Here is an 11530-nt window from a genome sequence, read left to right as displayed (position 1 = left end):
GTGCTGGGGGGCCACCCCAAGTCAATGGACTCGGAGCACATGGCTCACGGGGATTCAGTGGCACTGAGTTGGGATCACCCAGAAGAAGAGAAATTACCTTGATAGCTGGATTCTCAGCAGCCTGGAATTTGTGTCCCCTCACTCTCCCCACACCCTCTTTCCTAGCCCTATTGCATCCCCATTCCCAAGTGCCTCCCTTCCTCCCTACATACATCTTGCTCTCTGATGGATGTGTTCCCATTACTGCCAAGGCTCGCATCCAAACTCCCTGACCTTTATCTAATGTGTTTTGCTCCTTCCAGAGCACTGTACCTACACGAGTCTTTCTTAAACTGGATACACACATCTCTGGGGACTCCCATCGGTGCACCGAAGAATATATGCGCTACAAGACAAACATGGTCGGTCCTGCTGGCATTGAGATTACCCGATGGTGAGCAACTTGAAACGCTGTCTTCGCGTTAAAAGGAACAGCGCAGATGCATTATGGAGCTGAATGCAAAATTCCCATGAATTTTTAAGCTGTGGTGAGACTTCAATGAATGCTGAACTTGTGGCAGGCTGTTTTAAGCTACGTCCCCCCCCAACCCCGCCCCCGCCCCCGCCCCTGCCCCCCAGGGCACCTGTTTACTCTCTTCTGCAGTCAGGTTTTGCTTTGGTGGGAAACTTTAAGAAGTTCTGACTTACTTTGTCACATAGAATCCTCACCTTTGAAAAGAAAGACAATTGAAAAGCTGGAGACACAGGGCTGCAGAGAGGCAGGGCCTCCTGCCTGCCCTCAGTCAGCTGGCAAGCTGAGCGGAAGTGTCTGAGAGCATTCTAGCTCCAAGGTGCTGCCAGGCATTCTGAGCCACCAGGGACAAGGACCAGAGATGGGGACTAGAGGTGGTGGGCCAGTTAAAGAGGATGTTTTGAGATACGTACCTGGAACAGGCTTCAAGTCTGGAGCCTTAGACGCAGGTATCCACCATTCTGGTGTCTCTAGATAAGCCACTATCAGCTGCCATTTCCCAGCCTCAGAAAAGCAGAGAGGCTGATATCGGGGCCTCTAGTTCTTTTTGGAAAGATTCAAGGGGTAAAGGGTGGTCTCAGGGAACCCGGGGACCTTGTTGCTTCCTTGGTACATATTATTGTCAGGTATGGTGGTCTGAAGATGCTGGGCCCAGTGAGTGGCACTATTAGGAGGTGTGGCCTTGTTGGAGTGGGTGTGGCCTGGTTGGAAGAAGTGTATCACTGTGGGCGTGGACTTTAAGACCTTCATCCTAGCTGCCTGGAAGCCAGTCTTCTCCGGTTTGCCTTCGGAACAAGATGTAGAGCTCTCAGCTCCTGCACCGTGTCTGCCTGGATGCTGCCATGTTCCTACTGTGATGATAACGGACTGAACCTCTGAACCTGTAAGCCAGCCCCAATGGAATGTTGTCCCTTATAAGAGTTGCATTGGTCATGGTGTCTCTTCACAGCAGTAAAACCCTGACTAGTACATCAGGTCAGGGGCTTCAGTTCCCAGGTCTCTGAGCCCAGCAGGGTTCTGCAGTCAGCAGCTAAATGGTCAGTGGGAGACAAGACTGGAATCTAGATCAGGATCATGGAGTCCAGATCCTACTTTAAGCAACGAAAGGAGTTTTGTCCCATCACTCCAACAAGGCTGGTTTCTTGCTCCCTCTGGCTTTAACACAGGGTTTAAGGCCAAGGGCTCCACAGCCTAACTTTCTGAGTTCAAATCCCAATTATACTATCAAGTAGCTTTGTGCTTTATAGGTCTGTGATTTGGTTCACTCCGCTGTGAATGGAGATACTCTTTGTACCTGGCTCAGAGGGTCACTGGGAAGATTAAGTGGGTTAATCCACACAGTGCAGTGCCAAGAGCCTGGAACAACTGTCCTCAATGAAGACAAGACTCGTTATATAAATGAGGATTAGGGTAGGCAGAGCTGCCAGCCAGAAGACCCACTCTACAAAGGCCATAGCATCCGTGTGATGGGAATGGGAGGGAGGGACTCACACCCAGTACTCCCTGCACCTAATTCCTGTCATATCAGGCTTACACAGCAACCCTTGTGTTTCATCTATAGCAGAGTAGAAGTTACCTACTGCCTCTCCATCTTTCCAGGACCTGAGGATTGGGTAGGTGAAAACTAAGGAAGCCCTAGGCCCTAACCATTTCTCCTTGAGCCCAGGCACCTCCAGGCACAGGAGCCCAAGACTTCTCCACGGAGCCAGGTAGAAGACAGTAACTCAGGTTCTGTAATACCTTTTACACTGCTAGGCTGGAACACAGCCCCGTAACTCTAGGATGGGATGGTATCATGAGTGTAAAACCAGGTACCATCTCTACATCTCAAGGTCTCAGAGGTTAGGGCTGTCCGTGTAGCCCACAGAACAACACTCGGCATGCACAAAACCTGGGCTCTGTCTTCAACACCGCCTCTCCCCCAGAAAAAAACAATAAAAGTAAGGGGAGCCAGAGAGACAGCTCAGCAGTTAAGAGAGCTTCCTGCCTTTCCAAAGGACACCCACTTTGAGCAACTTGCAGTCTCCTGTAACTTCAGGTCCTGAGAGACCTCATGCCTTCCTCTGGCCTTTGAAGGTACTGTATTCAATGTGCATGCCCACTGTGAGCGTCATCTACAATGACATAGAAGATATAATAAGTAGTAGGAGAGAAAATGTCGTCAGAGGACAAGGAAGGGTGTTTCAATAAGGTGGTAAGGAAAGGCCTCTCTGTTTGGAAAACATTATTTATAAATGTTCATAATACAGATCAGTGTCTTAAAAAAAATCATTACCCAGAGCAAGCTGTAGAATTGTGACTGAAAAATATTACTGGCAGCAGAAATGGCGTGGGCCAAGGCTGAGAAGGGGCTGAGTTAAAGGGTTCAGTTTGCAATCTGTATGAAGTGCAGGTCATTTCCCAAAGCAAAGTGGGAGACGTCAATCTCACCCACCAAGTTCATCCATGATAGCCTGAGTCCAGAGGTTCCAAGACACCCTGAAAGTTTCCTCTGAGTCTACTGGTCTCGGGGGAAAAAGCAATAGATTACACAGTGGCCCTAATAACAGTAAAAAGCCCTGTGTTCAGGGTTGGAGATGACTCAGTGGTTAAGAGCACTTGCTGTTCTTCAAGGACTCCAGTTCAGTCCCAACACCCATGTTGGCCTGCAATCCCAGTTCCCGGGGATCCAGCGCCCTCTTCTGGCTTCTTCAGGCACCTGCACCCCTGTGTACATATCCACACACAGGCACGCACAGGAACAAAAGTGAAATAATGAAAATAAATATTTTTAAAGTTCTATTTTCATTGTAAGAAAGAAAAAAGTACCGATGAGCGCCGCCTCTCCTGACACCGAGCTGCTAATGTAGAGATCACAGAGGCAGGTATCCGTACACAGTTAGCAGCAAGCCGAGAAATCAAACCGAAATGAGCTGAAAAAGAGACACAGCAAGGGAATTTCCTTCCTAAATGAACCTTTCAAACTGCTTCAGGGCGCCCCAGAGGGTCTTCGAAATGCCAGACTCAGAGTTTGATAATGTTTTCCAGGCAGGTATGTCCCCACCAAGGGCACCCCAGGGCCTGTGAGGCTTCCTGGGGGTCAGGTCACCATCAGAGAGGACTGCCACTCACAAAGCACGGACCAGTCAGGTAAATGGCAGGGGGCTTCCCTGCCATGTTTTGGTCACAGTGTCGGGGTGTAGGTGATGTTTTCTCTATTTTAAGTATTCGAATGTAGAAACTCAAAGAAGGAAAACCTTGTGTACAGTTTTAATAACTGGAAACCTGGTTGTTTCTAAAAGGTCAGAAGCTCTTGGTTAAGATGAGATGCTAGATACCTCACGGCTGAGCTTAGCAGTCAGGAGACAGCCTTAATGAAGCACCTACTGTGAGTCTGGCACATAGTAGGCAGCTCTCAAACCTCCTGTTCAGTCCCTATCAACATGCTATCAAAGTGTTGTACCCCCTACCTCTGGAAGATGAGGGCATAAGTTCACAGGGTTTGGGACGCTTGCCCAAGGCAGACAACCATTAAACACCAGGGCTCAGGGTCCCTGTGGCCAATCCAGCTCTGGAATCCATAGCTGTCACTTCACTTGGTCATGGTGCCCAGTGTGCTAAACCCCACCTGTCTTGGGAACCACAGCATCCCGGCTGTAACCCAAGCCTCTTCAGTGACTTGCTGTGTGACCTCAGGCTAGTGGCTTCCCTCTCCGGGTCTGTTTCCTCATCCATTAAATGAGGGAGTAGGCAGAGAGATCAACAAGCCCCCACTACCATCACCACCACCAAGTCTGTGAGAAACAAAATCAAACATCCAACCTGGTGGGGGGGCACACACCTGCCATCCCAAGCATGCAAGAGCTGATGCAGGAGAATCTTGAGTTCAAAGCCAGCTTGGACTACATAGTAAGATCCTATCTCAAGAAAAAATACTCGGGGTCGGGGGAGAAGGAGAGGGAAGGGAAGGGAACAGAATGGAGGAAAGGAGGAGGAAACGGGAATAGGAGGGGGAAGGGGCAGGGAAAGGAAAACCAAGCTAAGGAATGACCTCATTCCTGGTGTTGACCTCATTCCTGGTTTTGGAGACAAAGTGGCAGGTCCCTGATACTTCTGTGTCCTTCTCCATACTCCTTACTCTCCACTCCCACACACCCCTGTGTCTCACCCTCTAGAAGAAAGGTTCTCAACCTGCGGGTTGGGCCTCTAGAAGAAAGGTTCTCAACCTGTGGGTTGGGACCCCTTTGGGGGTTGAACGAGGTATTTGAATTACAATTCATAACAGTAGCAAAATTACAGTTATGAAGTACCAGTGGAGACAATTCTATGGTTGTGGGTCATCGCCATTTGAGGAACTGTATTAAAGAGTCACAGCATTAGGAGGGCTGAGAACCTTGGCTCTGGAGCCTCTGTTGTTAAACAACCAACCATCTACCCTTGTCTCCACCACCTCCCTGTCTGCCTTCAAGTGCCCAAAGTCAAGCTCTATCTCAATACCTCCTTATATACTGATCCCCATTGACTCTGTACGAGGGCTGGGCCTTGGCTCTGACCCCTCCCACAACTCTTCGGGGCCTGGGTGGGGCCTTCAGTCTCTTCTCTCTGGCCACTTTCCACATTCATAACCAATGGGATTTCTGGAGGGTGGCGTTGTCTGCCTCCAGACGCGCCCTAGACCTTTGCAAGCTGGTTGGAATCAGCTGGCCTGACACACAAGGCAGATGCAGATGCAGATTAGACGGATGGGTGGAAGTCAGCTGTCTTCTCTGGGGGTGAGGGGTTTGTTTCAGCTGCAGTGTTCAGTCATTAGACAAGCTCTGCCTGTTGCCCTGATCCCAGCACTGCTACCTACATAAGCAGTGCCTCTCAGGATCCCACAGCAAGGCACAGACCTCCTGTACAGTTGACCTCCTAGCACACATCATACTCGGAGGATGCCGTGTCTCTACATCCATCTAGAACTTGGATTCTTTGTCCAGGAGTGGCGCAGAGAGGCTGGGCTGCATTGAAGTGGCCATACCCAGGGCCTGGAAGTGCACATCTGGGCTTCAGGGAGGAAAGTGTATTAGTGGGAATTAAATAAACAGTAGACACCAGTACATCCCAAAGAAGTCAGTGCAGCACACAGAGTGCCTGGAGGATCGCAGACAGGGAGGCAGGGGATGAAGAGGGGGGACGGCTGCAGGCAGGAGCACAAGGTGCCCGGATGGGAGTCAAGCTTCAAATCTGAGTCCCTCCTGCATCCACAAAAGGTCCGAGGGCATCCACCAATGGTCCTGGGGTGCTCTTCTGCACAGTCGGGGTCATGGACTACTTAGTCTTATTTTTAAATGATTGAGTGGCCTGATTTCTCTTTACAAACAGCATGAGTTTCTACAGGCAGAAAAACAACAGCCTTATTTCCATATGAAAGAAAAGGGGGAAGAGAAGAAGGAAGGGGAAAGAAAACTAAATCAGAAGATGAAGACAAGTACACCCCTAGCCTGTGCGCATGGAAGGATGCCTCCTTGACGGCAAGGAGGGGACATGAGTGAGAGATGAGACATCTGTGGCTCAGGCCAGACCCCTTAACCTTGGGCTCTGCCTCTAGTTCAACCTCCACTGGCATCAGACCGTTACCACACCTCCAAGAACCAAGCCAACCCTTCTGTGGTTAGAGGTCAGATCTCTCAGCTGCCTTCCCATCCCTACTCAACCCTGTGTAGACAGAGCTGCAGGCAGGCACCCAGCTGCCCCCAACCCCAGTGGGAACCCAGCCCCCAACCCCACATCCTCAGAGGGAGCCTCATGCAGAAACACTGCTCCAGTGGGGCCAGCGTCTGCAAACAGCCATTTAAGACCCCCCAATGGGAACCCACAGGGGAGGTTGCCGTTCTTGGTGTGACTCTTGGGGACATTTGCCTTTGTGCAAAACAAGCACCATTGCTAAAGCTGCTCTGAGCAACTCCCCAGCCTCAGGATCTCATGGCCTCCTTGTGAACCAGATCTCTAAGGGATGGGGACTTCAAGGGAGCCAGCTCACTCTGCTATACACCGAATCCTGCTTCTATGTCCAGGGAGCTAGTGACATGGCTGAGAACATGGGCAACCCACTAACAACAGGGACCCCTTGCAGCCCTTAGGTGACCATTAGGCAACTGGCAATGCCTGAAGGACTTTGACAGAGGGAAAATCAATGGAGTTCACAACCAAAGGAAAGGACCCTATTTGTCATGAGAGAATTTCTGCACAAGAGAAATAGGGAAAGTTCTGAGTGGGAGCAGGGGGAGGGGACGGAGAGGGAGAGAGAGGTACATCCCGTATGTGTGTTTAGAAGCTAGAAGAGGTTCTATCTCTCTCTACCTTATTTTCTTGAGACAATGTCTCTCCCTGGCCCTGTAGTGAGCCTAGCAGGCAACCAGCCCTTGGGCTCCTTCAGTCTCTGCCTCCCACAGCACCAGGGCTAGAGCTCTAACAGGTCACAACCCCTGACTTTTTATATATGTGCTAGAGACTTGAACGCAGGTCTTCATGCTTGCACTGTAAAGGCTCTTACACAGAGCCATCTTCCCAGTTCCTCCCCAGCCTTCTCAAAACCATGAGAGAAGGCATGGTACTCTCTCCCATGAAGGTTGCTCCAGAGAAGATGATGCTAGGCCAAGAGCCACCATTTGGGCGAGCCATTGCATCCACAAAGAACCAAGCAATGAAGCAGAGGGTACTCGTGTGGGCTTGACCGTGAGGGACCCACGTGACGCCTGCACCTCTGGAGAGTGACGTACCCATGCCCATTTTTTAATACTAAGACCCTTTCCTGGCCTCCAGAATCCATGTGTCCATAAGCACACCACATCTTCCGTGCACAGTGGCCAGCCCCAGGCAGAGCGGGGACCTGATTCTCCGTCCAGTCCACAGTTCTGTCAAAGCTGGCCCGTGCCAGGGAGACAGATGAACACAACGTGGGAGGCATCAGAACATGGTGTGCACACAAATAAACACAAGGCACATCAATCTGCCATGTCCCTCTTCCAGAGAAAAGCCCTCAAGGCCCTGTCACCTGTACGCTGGCACTCAAACTCCTGAGCATGGCATCTGTGTCCCCTCGCAAGGAGCCAGAGCTGATCGCTCCAGCTTTACAGCAGTCAATTGCTCCTCTCCCAGGACTCTGCTTGCTCTAGTCTGGTTTTGCCAAATGCTATAGCCTCCTCCATCAGACAGGCTCTTACATCTTCAATACCCACTCCTCAAGCTACCCCGGGAAATGCTGGCCGCCGTGTTCTCAAAACACTGGGTGTGTTTATCCCAGTAACTACCATGCTGTTTCTTTTTTATTTTTTTTAATTTGTTTGTTGGCTGTCCACTAAGCTGTGAGCTGTTTTCCTTTTCCCTTACAGTGCTGAGGACCAAACCCAGAGTGTCGCACATGCTAGGCCAGAGCTCTAACCACTGAGCCACATCTCCAGCCCCAGCTTCGAACTCTCCAAGGCGACAACTGTACTCAACCAGTGTCTCTCTAATAAAATATTAGCGAAATATTTGTAACATATTTATTGTCCTACAGATAGAAGAAATCTAGAAATAAACAGAAAACCCATTGTCCCTCAGTCAAGACAACACTCAGATCGCTGCAGGGAGAAGACTGAGAACCATACAACATGAGATGCATGGGCTCGTGGGTGCATGCATGCCTGCGAGCCCAGAACTCAGGAGACCGAGGTCATCCTCAGCTACACAGTGAGACCAGCCTGGGCTACACAAGGCTGTTCAAAAGAAGAAGGATGGAGAGGAGGAGGAGGAGCAGAGGAGGAGGGGGGATGACTCAGCAGAGAAAGGCCCTTGCAAGCCTGATGCCCTGAGATTGATCCCCAAGGCCCACATGCTAGAGAGAACCAACTCCCACAGGGGTCCTCTGACCTCCACATGTGTGCCATATAAAACACATTACAGCAAACGGATTTAAATACAATCTAAAGTTTTAAACCTCGTTTGTGAAAAGAATACAGCATTTTTCTATGTGGTTAGCACTGACCGCCATTCATTTCAAAGCCAGGCGGAACTGTCCCTCCCTTCCCTCTCCCCCGCCCCTCTCTTCCACAAGAGCCTACAAAGTCTGCCCTGGCAAGACAAGGGACAGACCCCAGAGCCTGGAAGAGCCATCAGGTTGTCCTTGTGAAGGAGACCCCAAGGCCACCCAGAACACCAGCACACACAGATGTGTGCACACATGCATGTACGTGCATCCACATGTACGAATCTCCATACATACATGTGCCCTTCCTTTTGCCACTGACCCTCAAGTAGGCAGACTTTGGGTTTCTGGGTGTGATAGACCCCTTCAGCATTTACACAAGTTAGTATTTCTCTCCAAGAACTGAGGGTCGTCTGGGGACAGTTTTTTCCTAACGCTTGTCAAGATCTCCTTCCAAATGCAGAATTGCACCTGCACATTAGACAAGGCATCGCCTCCTCTGCTCTCTGGAACCCCTGGAGGGGGACTGAAGGAATGGATCAAATTCTTAATTTGAGCAAACCTCTCCAGTTGTGGGCAGGGGGTGAAGGGGCCATTGGGTATGTCAGAGGCATTTGGAAGAGAGCTGCTAGGAAAAGACATCTGACCGCAGTTCTGTGGCCTGTGCCTCTTCCTAAGGGCAATCCAGTTCTGGTACTTAAAAGACCTGTCAGGCCCAGGGCTGTCCATCACCTGGCAGTGGTCTAAGATGACCCACAGCTATGGCGCATTATCAGATGTGCTAGCTCCATTGCATGCCCAGTGGCTAGGACAGAACCCAGACCCTACAATCAGCTGGAAAGACATCTGTCTTCCAGAAGGAGCACTGCCTCCCCGCCCCACCACAGCTGCAATCTCTTTCCTAGCGAAGTGTCCACCAAAACTCCGGAAGGAGACAGGCCTTGATCTTTCCCGGCTCTGTGTCTCTGGACTTGTCACCTAACACCTCTGAGCTCCCAATTCCTCTCTGGAAACAGTCGGTCAGTGAATGGTGACATGGCTGTGCTGCGCTGAGGTGACACAGGTCAGAGAGTCGGAAAGCAGTGACTAGACACCAACAGTGGTCTGGTGAGGTTCACTCCTGAAGAGCCAGTGATGTGCTGGTGAATTCTGTCACTCCAACACCTCAAGGTCTAGGTGAAAACCTGAAGCTCGGGGTGTGAGGGATGGGGTGGGGAATGGCACTTACCTGAGGCCACACAGCAAGCTGGAACCCATGTCCCTGCTTCTCTGAGCAATGCTTGCTCTACTGAACCCACTCATCACACCCCTCCCCCAGAAAGTAGGGAAGGTTCTGGTAGCCATGTGAATTAAACAAAGGAATCGAGCCTGAAAGAATCAGTCTCAGATGTGTGGTTTCATCAGCCAACCTGCAGATCGAGTTCAGCCTCCCCTGCCTCTGCCCCTACAGGAGTCAATGGAGAGAAAGGGAGAAGCAGGAGAGGATGTTCTGCCTTCCTCAGGCATCTCTGCTCCTACAGAAGACAGCAGAGGAGGTCTGGGTGGGGCTTGGGTTCTGCACCACTCTCCAGGGAGGGCACCACCATCCCAGACTCCACCTAGACACCAGTGCTTCCTTCTCTGCTCCGGCACGCCTATGGGCATCCATGGTCCTCATGCCTCAACCAAGCTGCAGGTAGAGATAATCTACATATGGGCTTCATGAAGCACAAGCCCAATGGACAGCACCTGGGCTGGACTGAAAGATACCCAAGGTTCCCCGAGATCTCTCCTCCATGGCCTCACCATTCAGAAGAGGGTTTCCTCCTGATCCTCCCCAAAGAACAGTTGGATCCTCCACCCTACCAACAGAAACAGGACCCAGGCATGATCTCTGGACACCTCACTGGCCACTACTTGGTACGTATTCCTTTACTTAAAAGACACTTTGGTGGGAGCTGGAGAGATGGTTAAGAGCACTGTCTGTTTTCCTAAAGGCACTGAGTTTAATTCCCAACACCCACACGATGGCTCACAAGCATCTGTAATTCCTGTTGCAGGGGATCCAACACCCTCTTCTGGACTTGATGCCACAGCCAATGCTGAGAGGGAGCTCTTGTCTTGTGTGGATGAGTCTTGGATTCAAACCATAACCTCCCAGTTTTAGCTAGGGTTCCTATTGGAGTAGTGAGCTGTCCATCACGGGAGGTATGCAAGGCCTCTGGGAAGTTGGTTGGAAAATGTGAGCTCTGGCAACTCCACACAAACTCATCTATGAGTTCCTGAGGAGCATTTCCCCATGAATTTCAGAGACGCCCTGTTTACTGTAACAGTTCGCCACCACTCACGATGGGTAAGGAGAGTTTAACAGGATCTATCCAGATTTTTCCAGCAATGTCCAACTGTATCACATCATGACCTGACATCCTCTACAGAGTTCACCCAACCCCCACCCTAACCACCCCACCCCCCAAAAACCAAAGAAATGTTATAATGTGTTGAGCAAAACTACAGTTCTCTATTGGATTACCTTCGTGACTACCCTTGTCCTCACATGCGTACATGGTGGACCAGAAGGAGACACAATCTGACCCTAGGTTATCCCTAGGAAAGAGTCTATAAAGTGCCATCAAGTTCCAGGAGGTGCCTTGTTATTTATACCTGGGGAAACGTATAATTGAACTGTCCAATAACAGAGCCATGATTAAATAAATTAGCTCACAGCCAGCAGACGGAAAGCCAGGCTTCCATTAATCTAGTCTTAAAAGAAAAAAAAAATCCTGAGGATTTTCCCACAATTATCCTTCCGAAAAGAGAAAAGGCTCTTTAAATTCAAGTTGTTAGAAAGACTTTCCTATTAAGCACACTCTCTCTTAGTTACTTTATTTTAAACAACAAAGTGTCGTCTGGGGAAATCGCATTAGCCCTCCCTGACCTCAATCATTGCTCGTTTGGGATGTTTATAGAGGTCATCTTGCCGGAATTGGCAAAAAAAGGAGGCCAAGAAATTTACAGGGATCTGGTAATTGTTCTCCAGGTTGTGACCTAACAATTGCCTCGTGCTGGCTGTCATTGTAAACAAGGTTTTAAAGATCACTTTTAAAAGCAAGCTG

The sequence above is a fragment of the Rattus norvegicus genome, chromosome 5 (assembly GCF_036323735.1).
Source record: "Rattus norvegicus strain BN/NHsdMcwi chromosome 5, GRCr8, whole genome shotgun sequence".
NCBI lineage: Eukaryota > Metazoa > Chordata > Mammalia > Rodentia > Muridae > Rattus > Rattus norvegicus.
This window is presented reverse-complemented; position numbering follows the sequence as displayed.